The 12,604-nt window shown below is 38.4% G+C and overlaps 1 protein-coding gene and 1 non-coding gene across 8 annotated transcripts in view; one reads left to right on the forward strand and one right to left on the reverse strand.

Moving 5' to 3' along the window:
• The window catches only part of LOC105479203 (RAP1A, member of RAS oncogene family), a 97,481-nt gene that overhangs the window by 55,874 nt on the left and 29,003 nt on the right, over positions 1 to 12,604 (reverse strand). The window lies entirely within an intron of this gene.
• Positions 10,364 to 10,471, forward strand: LOC112426208 (U6 spliceosomal RNA). The gene has a single exon (XR_003017497.2). It is a non-coding gene; the product is annotated as a U6 spliceosomal RNA (small nuclear RNA).

A 12,604-nucleotide genomic window follows, 5' to 3' on the forward strand; every position in this document is an offset into this window, starting at 1 on the left:
TAGTCCATATGGCATGTAGGTTTATAATCTAGAAAAGAATGATCTTTGAGCAAACAACTAAAGATGATGGGCAGTTAGAGAACACAGTTGGGCAGACATCTGAGGGAAGCAGAAAAGCCTTGAGATGCCAGGTGACTTCAATTTGAAGGAACAAGAAGGGCACTATAATTGGAGGACAATGAGGAAGTCATCAGGAGAAGAGAAGGTAAGAGATTAAATAGAGAGCTAAATACAGGCTTTTAGGCCATGGTAAGGACTTCAGCTTTTACTTGGTATGCATGGGAAGCCACTGGACAGTTTTGAGCAGAGGATGTCAACTTTCCACTGAAATTTTTAAAAGATCTCTCTGGTTATAAAAGAGAAGGTCAAGGGCAGAATCAGGAAGAACTAGAAGGCAACTGAAATAACACAAGAGATAGGAATGCTGACCAAAGGAGTAGCAGTGGAGGTAGTAAGAATTGGTTAACTTCCACATACGTTTTGAAGACAGGGCCAAACAGAGACAAGTTGGGAGAAAAAAAAAAGACTGCTAAAAAATAAACAGAGGATAGACACCAAACCACAGACCCAGGAAGTTCAGAGAACACTAACCAAGATAAATGCCAAAACATCTACACTTAGGTATTATTTCAGACTGCATAAAATCAAGGCAAAGAGAAAATGCTGAAAGCCAGAGGGGGGAAAAACATCTTAACTATAGCAGAACAGAGAAGTATTGCATCAGACTTTTCAGAAACCAGGAAAGCAAGAAGAGAGTGAAGTAAAATATTTAAAGTGTTCCCAGAAAAAACCACCAAGTTACAACTCTGTATCAAGTGACAGTACCCTCCAAATGAAGGAGAAATGCAGACATTCTCTAAACAAAAATTAAGAGAATTTGTCACCAGCAGACATGACTTGCAAGAAATGTGAAAATTTCTTCAAAAAGAAGGAAAACTACTTAGATGGGAAACTTTACTTCCACTTTTCTTATCCTTTATCAATCTAAACAGATGCAGTTTGTTCAAAATAACTGCAACAAGGTATTAGGTGACCATTCAAGTAAAATGAATGACAGCAATGTTATAAGGGACCAGTGTAAGTAACTGAGAATACTCTGTTTCAAGGTACTTGCACTACACATGAAGTGCTATGTTATATGAAAGTGAGCTTGGATTAGTTGTGAATGTATACTGCAAATTCAAGGGCAACTAGTAAAAAAAAAAAGTAAAACCAAGTGTAATCAATACAGTATGCGAGGAGAAAAAATGAAGTAACATAAAATGTTCAATTGAAACCAGAAAGCAAAAAAAGAAAGAACAAGGGAGGGCAATGAATAGAAAAGAGTAACAAATATGGTAGATACATATTAATCCAACAACAATTAAGGGACTGTCAGGATGGACTAAAAAAACAAGACCCAACTATATGTTGTCTATAAGAAACTCACTTTAAATATAAATACAGTAGACCCCCATTTATAGTTTTGCTTTTTGCAATTTCAGTGACCCACAGTCAACAGGTATCTGAAAAATATTACAGTATTGAGAGAGACTACATTCACTTAACTTTTAATAAAGTATACTGTTAGAATTGTTCTATTATTAGGTATTACTGTCAGTCTCTTACTCTAATTTATAAATTAAACTTTATTATAGGTATGTACAGGAAAAAACATAGTACACATAAGGTTTGGTACTATATCTGCAGTTTCAGGCATCCACAGAGGATACTGAAATGTATCCTCCATGGGTAAGTGGGGACTACTGTACACAGATTAAAAGTAAAGAGATGAAGAAAAATATATCATACTAACACTAATAAAAAGAAAGTTAAGAGTAGCTATATTATTCTGAGACAAAGCAGGCTTAAGAGTAAGAGAAGTTATCAGGTATGAAGAAGAGTATTACATAACGATAAAGGCATCGATTCTCTAAGACGACATAACAATTCTTAATGTGCATGCAACAACAGTGTCGAAATGCATGAGGCAAAAACGGATACCACAAGGAGAAAAAGATGAATCCATTATTATGCCTGGAACCCTCAACACCCCTGTAAGTAACTGACAGATCCAGCAGGCAGAAAATCAGTAAGGTTGTAGGTGAACTAAACAACACCATCAATCAATTGGATCTAATCGACATTTACAGAATACAGCCAGGTACTGCATGACATTGTTTTAGTCCGCATTGTTTAGACCGCATATGTGATGGTGGTCCTGTAGGATTATAATGGAGTTGAAAAATTCCTATTGCCTAGTGACATCTTAATGATCCTGAACCAGTGTAGGCCTAGGTGAATATGTGTGTTTGTGTCTTAGTTTTTAACAAAAACGTTTTAAAAGTTAAAAAAAGTAAAACATTTTAAAAATAGAAAAAAAATAAGGATATAAAGGAAATATTTTTGAACACATGGACAATGTGTCTGTGTTTTAAGCTAAGTGTTATTACAGGAGTCAAAAAGTTTATAAAGTAAAAAAGTTACAGTAAGCTAAGGTTGAATTGAATGATTTACTTTATTTATTTACTTACTTACTTTAGAGACAGGGTCTCGCTCTGTTGCCCAGGCTGGACTGCAGTGGTATGATCATAGCTAGGAGATATGTTGTTAAATGATGTGTGACTGTATTTCTATATATTGGCAAACAAGTGGAAAATAAAAAAAAATCACTTGCAAAAGTATCTAAAAAGAAATAAGCTACTTAGAGATTAATTTAACAAATTGCCTAATAATATATTTCTCTGAACATATCCCTGTTAAGTGATGTATGACTGTACTTTATCCAACAATGAAAGAATATACACTATTTTCAAGTGCACACAAAACATTTACCAAGACAGACCATATTCTAAATTATAAAGTAAGTCTCAATAAATTTGAAGAAATTTAAATCACACAAAGTATGTTTTCTGACTACTACGGCATTAAATTAGAAACCAGTAACAGAAAGATCAAGAAAATCCCCAAATATTTAGAAACTAAACAACGTGTTTCTAAATAATCCATAGTTCAAAGAAGAAATCAAAAGGGAAATTGGTATTTTGAACAGGATGAAAAAGAAAACATATTAAAATTTATAAAATAACCCAGAAATAAATCCCTCACATGTATGGTCAAATGATTTTGAAAATGAGGCCAAGACTATTCAATTGGGAAAGGATGGTCTTTTCAATAAATAGTGCTAGAAAAACTGGATACCCACATGTAAAAGAATGAAGAGTTGGGCCCTCTTCATTGGGCCCACCATAAACAAAAATTGACTCAAAATGGATCAAAGACTAAATGTGAGAGAGCAAAACCATAATATTCTTGGAAGAAAACACAGGAGGAAAGATACATGACAATGGATTTGGCAATGATTGCTTGGATAAATACCAAAAGCACAGGCAACTACAGAAAAAAACAGATAAATTGGACTACAGGTTGAGTATCCCCCTGGGAACAGAAGGGCTTTAGATTTCAAATATTTTCAGATTTTGGAATATCTGTATATACACAATGAGCTCCACTGGGAATGGGACCCAAGTCTAGACACAAAATTCTTCTATGTTTCATAAACACTTCATACACATAGCCTGAAAGTAATTTAATACAGTATGTTTAACAATTTTGTGCATGAAACAAAGTTTTGACTACTATTTTGACTACAACACACATGGGGAAAGATATCGAATGTTCCACTTCTGGTGTCATGTTAGCATTCAAAAGTTATGGATTTTGCATTTTGGGATTAGGGATGCTCAACCTTGGTGTGTTCTTTGATGCACAGAAGTTTGCAATTTTGACATATAGGTATCCCTAATCTATATGAAGTACCTATTGTAGTAAAAAATTCAGAGGCAGAAAGTAGAATGGTGGTTGTTGGGGGCTAAGAAGGGGGATGGGGAATTACTGTTTAATGGAATCAAGTTTCAGTTACATAAAATGAAGAGTTCTGGAAACGGATGTTGGTGAAGTCTGCACAACAATGTGAATGTACTTAATTTTACTGAATTGTATACTTAAAAATAATTATGATGGTATAAGTTATGTGTATTTTACCACAATATAAAAAAATACGACACAATTCTCCATATTGACTTAAAAAAAAAAAATCAGGGCAGAGAAGCCATCAAAGCAGGTCAAGAAAGAGCAACTAGTGAGGTGGTGGGGGCGGGGGGGAACCATGTATATAGTTTATTGGGATAAAGAGAAGAAAATATTTCAAAGAGGAGGAAGCGATCAACTGTCAAATGCTGACATGTAAAGGAAGATGAGAATGAGAACCTGACCACTGGAGGTCACTGGAGACTTGATAAACCAATTTCAGTGTAATAACCCAGGACAAAAGCACGATTAGGTTCAGGAAAGACTGGGAGGTAAGAAATTGGGAGATGGCATTATAGACAATTTTTTTGAGGAGTTTGCTTGAAGGAGGAATAGAAAAATTGGGAGGTCACTACTACAAGGGGAAGGAGAATGTGGTTTCAACAGAGGTTTTGCCGTATTTATTTTTATAGTAGGTACTCAGTTAATCAAACATTTAAGAGCAACTCAGTAAGTATTTGTCCAGAATGAACTGTTCTCAAGACTAGGTTTACAACTTGACATTAGAGGTTAAAGTGTTGCAATTTTGAATCTTGTTTTTTATTACCCCCCTACCCCTACCCCCGCCAATATTACTGATATTACTTCATCTCTCTCCAAGGTCACTCAAGTTTTTCAAAACCGTTTTAACAGATATTGCAATAAGTGTACAGTCATTTAACTATCCTTCTTGCTGGGCATGTCCAAGTATTTTCTATTATTATAGACAATGCTGTAATGAATCTTTATATAATACACTTTTATCCAGTTGTCATTTTTTTCTTTGGTTTATATTCTCACATGAACATTAATCAAAGACTAGGAACATTTTTAAGGTTCTTCATGGAGATTAGTAGTTTTATCAACTGGCATTCCAATCAGGAATGTGTGGGTCCCATTTCCCCATATCCCTAACAGCACAGTTTCAACATAAATGTTCTTATTTTATAAATTGTATTATCAAAATTTTATTACTCTAAGCTTCTCTGATTAGTGAGGCTAATGTTTTCAAATATTTATCAGTCATGAGCCTCTTCTGTGAATGCCTATTCTTTTTCATTTATCTTTAAAAAAGTTTTAAAACAAGTTTTTAAAAAGTTCCTATCAAGCAGTCTGTTCTATAAGAATAGTCACTTTTTTGATTATCTTTTCCCTCAGATGTTGTTTGCTTTTAGCTGTTTATTGTATCACACTCAAGTTAATTTCTGTTAATTTTTTTTATTATTTTGTTTTTTGCATTGTTTTTTCTTTTTTCCAGTTATTTTGCATTAAATCTATGTTTTCAATTGTCATTTTCCCCTCATAGCTCATAAGTCTGGTGTACAACTGCTAAGGATTGGGCACCAGTGGATTAAAGCAAAAAACTGAGTTTAAGAATGGAAGTTCTGTTGCATGGAATTTAGAAACTCTCTTTTGCTATAACTACTTGGTCTATGGTCTGGCCCACATTTATTTTTTCAGACAGGGTCTCACTCTGTCACCACTGGAGTGCAGTGGCACGATCACAGCTTAGTGCAGCCTCGAACTCTTGACCTCAAGCAATTCCCTCCCACCTCAGCCTCCAAAGTCCTGGGATTATAGGTGTGAGCCACCACATTCAGCTGATCCATATTTAAATGAAAATTTAGAAGCCTAATAATTTTACGTCCAATAAGTAAATAAACATATAACAAAATATGGTAAAGGCAACTAGATAAATTAGCAAGTAGGACTTAGATTCAGATCACCTATATTTAATCATTGGCTCTAACACTTATAAGCTGGAAGGCTCTGGACTTCTTAACCTTACTCAAGTCTCATGATCTATAAACAACAGTAACAGTTTAACACTTACTGAGGACTCACTATGTGCAAGCATGTTTCTAAGAATTTTACTTTTAGTCAACTTATTTAAAACAACTCTAGAATATTATTACAATCACCACTTTGGACAAGAAAAACATATGACCTACAGAAGTTCAAAAACTCACAAAAAATTGTTTTGTGAGCAAAACTCACAAAACAATTAGTAAATGGCAGAACGAGGATTTGAATCTAGGCATTCTGGCTCCAGTGCTCCCATCCTGGCTCCTAAGCACTCTATTATATGGCCTCTTTCATCTTTAAAATGGGAATGATACCACCTACCTCAGGTGTGACGGAAGGATTAAATGAAACAGTATACATGAAAGAACAAGAAAGTGTGAAGTGGCAAGAATAAGGGACAGTATTAAGAGGGTGGTTTGTTTTAAGTAACAACAAAACCTGATAGATACTTTGTATGACTTAAAATAGGTTAACAACAACAACAAAAAAAAGATGGCAGCAAATTCCACAAAGCATATGCAATGAACTAAAATCCTTACAGTAACCTGCTAAGAATACTATGGCGGAGAGTACTTAGGCTCTTGCTCTCTGGCTGGAATAAAAACATCTTGCCTGAGACTAGAAGGATATGCAATTTATCCCATGAAAACAATTGGGCAAAGCATTATCCTTAGCAGGCCTGATCAGTTAATATGCCAGTTAAGAAGCCCCACGAAAACAAGAGACTCGCTTTGTCTTTTCTTCCACTTATATCTTGCCACTTCTCTTATGCCAAAATAACATCTTGGTTTATACCCCTTCCTAAGTAATGCCTTACCCACTCCTTTATCTATCCAAATCCTCTATGCCTTTTGAGGTGCATTTCAAGCCCCAACCTCAGAGTTGTATCCATTTTTTCATGCCCCCAGTCTTCTTTTCTCTCTCTGACCTCTCATTACCTTTTTTATACTACTTAATCTCTGGTTACATTTTCTTTTGTTGCGATATAATTCACATACTGTAAAATCCACCTTTTTTTTTTTTTTTTTTTTTTGAGACAGAGTTTTGCTCTTGTAGCCCAGGCTGGAGTGCAATGGCACGATCTCAGCTCACTGCAACCTCCGCCTTCCAGGTTCAATCGATTCTCCTGCCTCAGCCTCCTGAGTAGCTGGGATTACAGGCATGCGCCACCACACTCAGCTAATTTTTTGTATTTTTAGTAGAGCTGGGGTTTCTCCATGTTGGTCAGGCTGATCGCAAACTCCTGACCTCAAGTGATCCGCCTGACTCAGCCTCCCAAAGTGCTGGGATTACAGGCGTGAGCCACCACACCCGACCCACCATTTTAAAGTACACAATTCAGTGGTTTTAAAAATTATATTCACAAGGCTGTTATAACCACCATCACTATCTAATTCCCATCACCCCCCAACCCAAGAAAAAAAATATCCATGAACAGTTATTCCCCATTTGCCCTCCCTACAGCCTCTGGCAACCACTAATCTACCTACTATCTCTAAAGATTGGCTTTTTCTATACATTTCACACAGATGGAATCATACAACATGTGGCCTTTTGTGTCTGGCTTTTGTGCTTAGCATGTTTCCAAGGTTCATTGATGTTGAAGCGTGTGTCAGTATTTCATTCCTTTTTATAGCTGAATGATATTCTATTGTATGACTATATGATATTTTGTTTATCAGTTGATGGACATTTGGGTGCTTTGCACTTTTTGTTTATTGTAATGAACAGTCTTGTACGAATTTTAGTGTACACATATGTTTCCAATTCTCTTGGGTATATATCTAGCAGCAAAACTGCTGAGTCGTAAGATAACTCTCTGTTTTTCTTTTATTTATATTTATTTATTTTTTTATTTTTCATTGCATCTCTTTAGCATATGTTTAACTTTCTCAGGAACTGCCAAACTGTTTTCCACAGTGGCTGTACCATTTTACATTCTCATCAGCAATGTATGAAAGTTCCAATCTCTCTACATCCTGGCCAACACTTGTTATTGTCCTTTTTTTCCCTAAATTACAGCCATCCTAGTGTGTATGAAATAATATCTCATTATGGTTTTGATTTGCATTTTCCTAAGGTCTCTGTTTACATTTTATTTTATATGATATATAGTCTTCTAATTCAAAGTCAGCAAACTTTATCTATGAAGAGCTAGACAGTAAATGTTTTATGCTTTGTGAGCCACATATGGCCTATGTCACATATTATTCTTTCTTATTTAAAAAAAAAAAAACTCTTTAAAAAGTAAAAGCCATTCTTAGCTTGAGGGCCATACAAAACAGGTCTTGGACCAAAGTTTAGTGACCTCTCCTCTAACTGTTTCATAATTAGCCTTGCCTTTGCTATCACCATCAACTTTGCTAAAAGCAAGGTAAGGATTATTTTGTATTTCCAGATAGAGATTTGCACAGGGTCTACGAATACAAGAACAGAGGTTCTAAAAATACTTGAACTAGGTCATGCCTGTAATCCCAGCACTTTGGGAGGCTGAGGCGGGTGGATCACCCAAGATCAGGAGTTCGAGACCAGGCTGGCCAACATGGCGAAACCTGGTCTCTACTAAAAATACAAATATCAGCCGGGCATGGTGGCACACACCTGTAGTTCCAGCTACTCGGGAGGCTGAGGCAGGAGAATCATTTGAACCTGGAAGGCAGAGGTTGCAGTGAGCCAAGATCGCGGCACTACACTTCAGCCTGGGTGACAGAGCGAGACTCCATCTCAAAAAATAAAAATAAAAATACTTGAACTAAACTTTTTGCACACAAAAAAAAGTCAATTAAAAAATACATATACGGCCGGGCGCGGTGGCTCAAGCCTGTAATCCCAGCACTTTGGGAGGCCGAGACGGGCGGATCACGAGGTCAGGAGATCGAGACCATCCTGGCTAACACGGTGAAACCCCGTCTCTACTAAAAAAAAAAATACAAAAAACTAGCCGGGCGAGGTGGCTGGCGCCTGTAGTCCCAGCTACTCGGGAGGCTGAGGCAGGAGAATGGCGTGAACCCGGGAGGCGGAGCTTGCATTGAGCTGAGATCCGGCCACTGCACTCCAGCCTGGGCGACAGAGCGAGACTCCGTCTCAAAAAAAAAAAAAAAAAAATACATATACTTGAGGCCAGGCATGGTTGCTCACGCCTGTAATCCCAGCACTTTGGGAGGCCAAGGTAGGTGGATCACAATGTTAAGAGATTGAGACCATCCTGGCCAACATGGCGAAACTCTGTCTCTACTAAAAATACAAAAACATTAGCTGGGCCTGGTGGTGCATGCCTGTAATCCCAGCACTTTGGGAGGCTGAGGCAGGCAGATCACTTGAGGTCAGGAGTTCAAGACCAGCCTGGCCAACATGGCAAGAAAAAATCAGCTGGGCATGGTGGCACATGCCTGTAAACCCAGCTACTCAGGAGGCTAAGGCACAAAATTGCTTGAACCTGGGAGGCAGAGGTGGCAGCGAGCCAAGATCACGCCACTGAACTACTGTCTGGGCAACAGAGCAAGACTCTGTCTTTAAAAAAATATATATATATATCTATATATATATATATATATATATATGTGTGTGTGTGTGTGTGTGTGTATCTCCCCACAGGCATTATGCAATATAAAGGGTACTAGTTTTTAAGTGATTATTAAAACTACAAAGTCATTTTTCTTTTTTGAAACTGGGCAACTTGAAAGAATTTTGTTAAGAACCAGAGAAAAGGCTGGGCGCGGTGGCTCACGCCTGTAATCCCAGCACTTTGGGAGGCCAAGGCGGGCAGATCACCTAAGGTCAGAGTTCAAGACCAGCCTGGCCAACATGGTGCAACCCTGTCTCTACTAAAAATACAAAATTAGCCGGGCATGGTGGTGCATGGCCTGTAATCCCAGCTACTCGGGAGGCTGAGGCAGGAAAATCGCTTGAACCCGGGAGGCAGAGGTTGCAGTGAGCCGAGATCATGCCATTGCATTCCAACCTTGGCAATAAGAGCAAAAACTCTGTCTCAAGCAAACAAACAAACAAAAAGAACCAGAGAAAGACTCTTTCATAATGCTCTTAGAGTCAAAATTATAATCTATTAACTTACACATACTTCTGAATCAAGTATTTCTAAATCCCACAACTACAAATAAGATTAAAATTACAGTAATACAATGTGGAAGAACTTGCTATCTGTTCCTCTTTATATATAGCCAAAACAAGCAAACAAAAAAGACAGGAACACAGAAGACTTTTAGGGCAGCAAAACTTTTATCTGTATGAAACTATAAGGTGGACACACATCATTTTACATTTGTCTAAACCCAGAGAATATACAACACCAAAAGTGAACTCTAAGGTAAACTATGGACTCTGCATGATTAAGTACGTGTCAATGTACATTCATCAGCTGTAACATATGTACCGATTTGGTAGGGGATTTGTTGATAACGAAGGAAACTATGCATGTGTGCGGGCAGAAGATAGATGAGAAATCTGCTCAATTTTATTGTAAACCTAAAACTGCTCTAAAAAAAATTAAGTCGTGCTTGCTTTGGCAGCACATATACTGAAATTGGAACGATACAGGGAAGATTAACACGGCCCCTGCATAAGAATGACACACAAAATTCACGAAGCATTCCATATTTTTTAAATTGTCTATTTTTTAAAATGGTATACTTTTCTGGTAAATGTAGAAAAGTCAGAAATTTCAACAATTTGAAGTTTACATTTTAGAAATTATAAGTAAATCATATAGAAGTCTTTGCATACAAACTCTTTGATACAGGAGAATGAAAACTAATGTAAAAGATAGCAGATGTAACTAGCTATTTATCTCAGGGCAAGTCACTGAATTCTTTGAAGCCCAAACTTCTTATCTTTAAAAGTAGGAGTGACACTATCTGTCCTACCTTTTTCACAGAATTGTGAAGATCAAATGAGACAAACTTGGTAAAAGTATATTTTAAAAAAAAGCACTCTACCACTCTATAAATATTATTCATATATATTGTTAGAAGACCTCTAAACCAAAATCAAATTTTCACTATTAAAATAAGTATAAACAAGAGTTCTCTCACTCTTCACAGTTATAACAAACATTTTTCCTAATAGTCGTAATGACATCAATGAACAGTGTGGTGATTCTTTTTTAAGCCTAACAGAGGAATGAAAATCAGCCCAAACTGGTCTCACATTCTGAATGGCATAAAGGTTAACCTAGTGCATAAAAGCATTCAGACCGGTTTTCCAGGTCTTAGAAACCTAAGACAACATTCATTCTTTTGCACCTTTAGCTTATTCTAGCTAAAAGAAATAATGTATTAAATATTCCTTTAAATACTAATCTGTCTGCAAAAAATTCTATGGGAAACAAACCTCAAAAATCAAGTCGGAATCAGTAATAAAGTTTTGAGTATCAACAGCAAAAGAAGACAGGGATATTAAGCAATGATAACTAATATTCTGGTCATCAGCAAAGCCTGAGTCCTATCCTCTCACTCTCCTCCCCAGACAGCATGAGCTTCACCACTCGCTTCACCTTATCCACCAACTACTGGTCCCTGAGCACTGTCAAGGCACCCAGCCATGGCGCCCAGGCAGCGTCTATCCAGGCACTGGGGGCTCTGGTTCCCAGATCTCCATGTCCTGCTCCACCAGCTTCTGGGGCAGCTTGGGGCCTGGCTGCGGGGATGGCCAGGGGTCTGGTAGGAATGGGAGGCATCCAGAATGATGAGAAAATGAAATGCCTGAATGATCGCCTGGCCTCCTACCTGGACAGAATGAGGAGCCTGGAAACCAAGAACTGGAAGCTGGAGAGCAAAATCCAGGAGCACCTGGAGAAGAAGGGACCCCAGCTCAGACACTGGGGCCATTACTTCAAGACCATCAAGGACCTGAGGGCTCAGATCTTCTTAAATACTCTGAGAGGCCGAGGCAGGTGGATTACGAGGTCAGGAGATCGAGACCATCCTGGCTAACACGGTGAAACCCCATCTCTACTGAAAATAGAAAAAATTAGCCAAGTGTGGTGGCGGGCACCTGTAGTCCCAGCTACTCAGGAGGCTGCGGCAGGAGAATGGCATGAACCCGGGAGGCAGAGTCTGCAGTGAGCCGAGATCGCGCCACTGCAGACCAGCCTGGGGACAGCAAGACTCCATCTCAAAAAAAAAAAAAAAAAAAAAAAGAAAAAACAAAAATACTGTGGACAATGCCCGCATCGTTCTGCAGACTGACAATACCCGTCGTGCTACTGATGACTTTAGAGTCAAGTATGAGACAGAGCTGGCCATGTGCCAGTCTGTGAAGAGTGACATCCATGGACTCCACAAGGTCACTGATGACACCAATGTCACTTGGCTGCAGCTGGAGCCAGAGATCGAGGCTCTCAACGAGGAACTGTTCTTCATGAAGAAGAACCACAAAGGGGAAGTAAAAGGCCTACAAGCCCAAATTGCCAGCTCTGGGTTGACCATGGAGGCAGATGCCCCCAAATCTCAGGACATCCAGATCACAGCAGACATCTGGGCCCAATATGATAAGCTGGCTCGGAAGAACTGACAGGAGCTAGACAAGTACTGGTCTCAGCAGACTGAGGAGGGCGCCACAGTGGTCACCACGCAGTCTGCTGAGGTTGGAGTTGCTAAGATGGCGTTCACAGAGCTGAGACATACAGCCCAGTCCTTAATCAATCTGGACTCAATGAGAAATCTGAAGGCCAGCTTGTAGAACAGCCTGAGGGAGGTGGAGGCCCTCTATTCCCTGCAGATGGAGCAGCTCAACA

Source organism: Macaca nemestrina, chromosome 1, assembly GCF_043159975.1.
Source record: "Macaca nemestrina isolate mMacNem1 chromosome 1, mMacNem.hap1, whole genome shotgun sequence".
In the NCBI taxonomy this organism is placed as follows: Eukaryota; Metazoa; Chordata; class Mammalia; order Primates; family Cercopithecidae; genus Macaca; species Macaca nemestrina.